General features: G+C 41.6%; 1 protein-coding gene across 2 annotated transcripts in view; it reads left to right on the plus strand.

Annotated features, from left to right (window-relative positions):
• Positions 1 to 6,000, plus strand: part of ndst3 (N-deacetylase/N-sulfotransferase (heparan glucosaminyl) 3) — a 44,224-nt gene that overhangs the window by 25,170 nt on the left and 13,054 nt on the right. The window lies entirely within an intron of this gene.

The raw sequence follows: 6,000 nt of genomic DNA on the forward strand, positions 1-6,000 counted from the left end.
CTTTTGTGTCTGTTCTTTGGAAGTCAGACATCAAAATTCAATAAGTTACCGGAGAATTGAACCCATAGCCTCAAAATTTCAGACAGATTTCAGTAACACCCTGAACTCTTTGGTCCAACACATAACTGTATTTCTTAGAGCCTTTGCTTCTTCACTTTGGGTGTTGGACTTATAATCTCATAAAAACTGAACATCAGAACTTCCAAGCAGTCCAACACTTGTCTGAGGAGACATCCAAAGGCTCAGGGAAACAAAGGTCAAATGTCTGACCAGAAAGCTCATGCTGTTGGAGGACTGCATGGAAGGTTTGAGGTTGTGAGTTCAATCCTTATGATACTTATGAATTTTGAAGTGCACCAACCAAAGTAAAGGCTGAAAAGCACTCGGAGAAAAGCTCCCAGTATGAAGGGGATTCAGAGGCGTGATGGGTTTGTTCATGACCATGTGTCTGGTTTTAATCCTGTCTGTTCTCAGTACCTGGACCATCAGATCCAATCCTGCTGGAAAAGGTGGGTGGGGGGCTTTAAATGAAAACTACCTTTATCTTCATATGACCCTTTTAATTCCAACTTTATCCTCATTGTTTTTCTTATTATTAGATTCTAAAAATAATTTTATTGCCCTGCCTCCTTCATTTTAATACACTGAAGCTTGAAACTGTTTTTTTGTTTGTTTTTTTTACAGAAAGATACCAAAAAATAGTGTTGAAGGAGACTTATTCTTTCAGTATGCAGTCTGTTAAACAGCCAGCCTGTCTTCTGAAAGCCTGCCTGGGGCTACAAACCATTCACACTGTGGAGGTGTGTGTGAATGAGTCGTTAAAATCCCTGCTTCAGCCTGAAGACGCAGTGCTGAGTGTGAACTTTAACACTCAAACACCTGCAGGTCAATTCTTTGCTATGATTAAAATAAATTCAAAATGGAGTTTTAGACTTAAATTTAGCATGATTTATGGCATGACCAACAGTGGACCTCCAAATTGTCCTCTGATGGACAACAACTGGAAGATCCACTGTTGGATATACATACACAGACACATACACACACACAGGCATACCGGTACATATATATTACATAAAGGTTTGACATTCTTCTTGAGAGCCAGAAACACACGGAGGCTAATTACATTTTCCCACTTTTTCTGCAATCTTTTGTCTTTCTCTCTCACTCCATCCCTTTCTTAATCAGTTTAACAAAAGATGAAACTCTCCTCTCGTTGTATCTCTTAATGAAGAGACCTATTAAACATAAAAGCAATTTAAACACTAAATGAGAGCTATCTGCCATGACGTACCTCCACACACACACACAAACACACACACAAACACACATGCTTACGCATTCATACAGGCGGATGATTCATTTTCACTTCTGCCTGCTGTTTCCATTTGCAGACACACAAGCTTTCATTAGTGTGTGCACTTTGTGTGTGTAATCAATAGTGCTCTGTAGCTCACTGCTTTAGTCCCGTGGGGATTTCCTATTGTTTGATGATCTGCACATTGGTAACATTGTCACTTCCCATTCAGTGACTTTAAATCACATTTGGCCTGTGGGGCCAGTTTACCATTGACAGCAACCCACATACTAGATGTGTGTGGTGCATGTGCTATATGTGTGTGTGCATGCATGTGTGCATGTGTCTATGTGCATTTGGATACTTTCACAGTATTCTGGGCTGCATCAGCAGTCACTGAGCTCCCCAACTCACACATAAGCTCGACAATCGATTGGACGACCTAGACTCTGCAAACAGCCAATAGGGCACAAGTCATTCCCCAATAAATGGCCAGGGAGATGGTGAGAGAGAGGGAGAGGGGGAGGGGGTGCTGGGTGAGAAGGTGGCAGACAGATTGAGATTTAATTTTCAGGTCACGGCATCTTGTGTCACTTGAGAATCCAGACACATACAGAGAGGAAGTGATGCACATACGGACCCGCGCACATAGATACACACATACACAAACACATGCACTGGCGTGTGATTGTGTGTCAGAATCCAAGTATCTGCATAGGTGTGCATGTGTATGTTTGTATAAATGTGTGTCCAGCTGACATAAGCAGAGCTGTAGACATATATCAGGGCTGACATTTAGCGCTTAGCTCTGCCACTAAGCTTATTAGCCAAACACCAAATATCAGCACAATCTCCCTCCTTCAGCCTTCTGTTTTACCCAGTACGCACCCTCACATCCCTCACCCTTCCTCTCCTTTCCGTGTGTTCTATCTTTCTCTGTCATCTTTTCTGTTTTTTTTTTTTTATATATATACTTTTCAACTTGTGCATGTTGACTGTGCTCACACGTGAATCTTTCAACACTTCTTTTTGTCTCATTTCCACTCCTTCCTTCCCTTTCTTGGTAGTCCTGCTGATTGCTACTGAAGGCTTTGGCAGCTCATCAACACATACAGATTCTCAAACACACACACACACACACACACTCTCAGTCACACACACACACACACACACACACACACACACACACACACACACATACTTGCACACAATAAGCTACAATCCAAACAGGAGGAGAAATTAGAAAGTGAGAGTAAAGCAATGAAAGACAGCAGAAAGGACAGGGCTAGTGGATGCTGACTGGAGCTGGCAAAATAAATTGAATCGAAATCATTTGCTTTATTGACGTTCAGCTTTCAATTATCCACTGATGAGACAGAGACAGCGAGATGGACTGTAAGAAAGAAAGAGAGAAGAGAGCCGAGACAGGGGGAGAGGACAATGAAGGTAGGAGGGAGGAGGAAGAATGAAAATGGAGAGTGGGGGGGTGTGTGTAGGCTTCTCTTTAGTAGTAATAACAATCAGGAGAAATGTATGTGGAACTAAGTGGTCTGTAATGGGAAACAGGCAGCTACAGCTACACATTCAAGGAGAGGAAGCAGCAGAGAAGGCAGGGACAGACAGGGTGAGGTAGAAGAAGGGGGGCTATAGATAGATAGATAGATAGATAGCAATTAACATACTCCCACTTTATAGTTAATATAAACAGAGCAAAATGTGGTTTATTTAAGAGAGTTTCTGTAGCTGTTTCACCACGATCCGTAGTTAGTTTTAATTTCCAGCTGTGAGCAGCTTCTGCATTTTCTGTTTTAGCAGTTGGCATACAAAAAAGTCAACACACTCAACTGTTATTCTGGCAGGAAATTATGCCATATATGCAACATCAGACATCGATCAAACTATGACTCTGGAGTGCAACAGTCAATTAAATTTCACATAGTAAAAGAAAAATGTCTTCCTCAACACCCACAATTAGTTTTATTTTTTTCAAGCTGTGACCAGCTCCTCCATATCATTTGTGCACTGCATTGTGGCAGAAAAATCATTGACCATATTTAGTATGTATATTGTCTTCTGAGACTTTTGATTCCCCAATGTCAAAGGTATTGCCACAATTAATATGTACTGGGAAAAAAAACGATATAATATAACACTAATAGCAATGCAATCATTTCAAATTGCTTTTAGAAAATAACTCTTTGAAATGACTCTTTGTATTCAGTATTAGACAAGAACAAAAATTTAAGACAGATCTTTTGCAATAAACCATATAGACAGACAGACAGAGAGAGAGAGACTGACAAACAGACAGACCGAGAGAGAGACAGACAGACAAGTGGAAAAAAAACATCCTCAACCAAAAGGCAGTAAAACAAGTAATTTCTTTTAAAATTAAATCATGTTCAAGGGGATTGGAACATGTCACAAACTCAAATACATGACTGATGTTCTCTTAATCTTCCAAGACATGGCATTTGTGTTTTTATGTGAGTGTTTGTGTGCCTGTGTGTTCATGTGTGTATGTATTTTGAAGAACATCACTCCATGTTGGACTGACATGCTTCATCAGAGCATCTAGGTCAGCATGAGATTGGAGAGAGGAGGAAAAAAAAAAACATGAAGTGACTTTTTGAAGCAGACGAGAGAGTGAGAGCAAGACATTAAAAGCAAAGAATAAGAAGGAGGAAATGAAGCTGCATAGGAGCAAAGAGAGAAAGACAAGGGACAAAGATTAGAAGAGGGAGGCTGTGGGGTTGGATTTATTTCTCTTATTTCTACATTTCTCTCCCAGTCCAGTTCCAAGTATGATTTGAGCCCAATTCTGGTGTTAAATTATTAGCGCAGTATTCTTTATTAAAGGCACATAGGGGACTCAGAGCAATCCAATATTCAGGGAATGAGACGTGGCACTAGATGCTGAGAAAAGGTTTATATGGTTCAGTTAATTGAATCCTTAGCCACCAAAAGTGTTTGGGGCTTGCACATAGTCTGGAGATTAACACTCTCTCTTTTTGTTTTTTCATTCAGACTCACCTGCCAAGGTTACTCTCTCATCTTCCCCTTTGTTAACCCACTCTCTGTGATTTTTTCCCTTTCTTTTCTGCAGTTCTCCAATTACAAACACAAATCATCTTCCCACTCTGCCTTTGTTTAATTTGGCAGCCAGTGCTTAAGCTCCATAATGAATGTTTCCATGTTCAATAACACTCAGATTTTCTCTCTCAATCTCTCTCCCTCTCTCTCCTTTTCTCTCTGTCTTTCCTGCACACACATCTGAAAAAATACACCACGCACATACCTACAGTATACCCTGTCTCCTCACAGCCTCACAGTCAGACATCATAGGGTATTGAGTGGTTTGAAGGGAACATAAATCACTTTTTGATCACTTTGCCTGCTTTCAAAGAAAGCACAAAACAACACAAAAAGGGAGAGGTGGGAGACTTGAACGTAGTTTATAGCATCTTATTTACTCAGGTCAGATTTGTCTGCATTCACTGTATTTCACTACAAGAGCTTTTAATTTTGTAATATTCACATCAGACCCTATCTCCTCAGTCCCAAATGTGAATAGTTGTTTCCAGTGAAACGCTGTCAAATTTAATTTGACACTTCTCTAAGAGTAGTGCTTCAAGTTCTCCATTCATGCTTCGAAGAGGGAGCTTTTGGGTTTTTTGACATTACGATTCATTGGACAGGAGGAGCACGCCAACAGTTTTCACTGCCATGTATTTCTATTGCTCCTGGTTGAGTGCTTGTTGATGCCTCGACAGTGGTTCCACATTGTTGCTCTAACATCAGCTAGATTGATATGAAGCAGGCAAGGCTGGATGGTGCGCTGCTGGTTTGCTTAGAGTGAGCACAAGATAAGAAGGCAGTGGCAGATGCACGCAATTGCGCTGGCATACACAAACGCACAAATGCATAAACAATTACGCTGACATGCACAGACACTCGCATACACATAAAAAATCACTCCGACATGCATACCCCTGCTCCCCTCTCCTCTTTCACTGTTGCTTTCTTTGTGACAAAGACACACACAAGTGGCGACACACATGTCTGTTCCTCTTTCTCCCTCCCACAGTGTCTCTCTCACACACACACACACACACACACACACACACACACACACACACACATTCTTCCCATCAGTATTCGGAGGTGATCAGTATTCTGAACAGCTTTCCAGGTCGGCTGGACGCTGATCCATCAAACCCCGACACTGAGTCGCTTTGTATCTACGGCAACCTTCAGCGTTAAAGAGGAGCACCGACAGTCCTCTGTCACCAGGAAATTCACTGTGTTTGTCTGTGTTCGTACATTCATGGGCATGCTACCAAATATACTGACACACAATCGTTCATGCACATACAGACACACACATGCTCACATCCACCAAATAATTCATATCTTAATGGCTGGTTTTACCCTTTCATCCAGACTCTTCACGTTCCCAAGCTCCCTCCAATCACAAAAGAAGCATGTGCGTATATGTGTGTGTGGTGTGTGTGTGTGCGCATTTGGTTGTAGCAGCTATCTTGGCTTGTCTCTTTGATCAGCCTATAAAAGCACTGAGGCGTAGACAGATAGCCTGGACCAACACTCTATCGCTCCTTCACTCCTTCCGAGTCTCTCCTTCTCCCTCACACACATTAACCATCATGAACACACTCCGACACACTCTGAAACCCCCCCCCCCC

Source organism: Seriola lalandi, unplaced genomic scaffold (assembly GCF_002814215.2).
Source record: "Seriola lalandi dorsalis isolate HSWRI2012SDOR001 ecotype SW California unplaced genomic scaffold, Sedor1 jcf7180002054582, whole genome shotgun sequence".
NCBI lineage: Eukaryota > Metazoa > Chordata > Actinopteri > Carangiformes > Carangidae > Seriola > Seriola lalandi.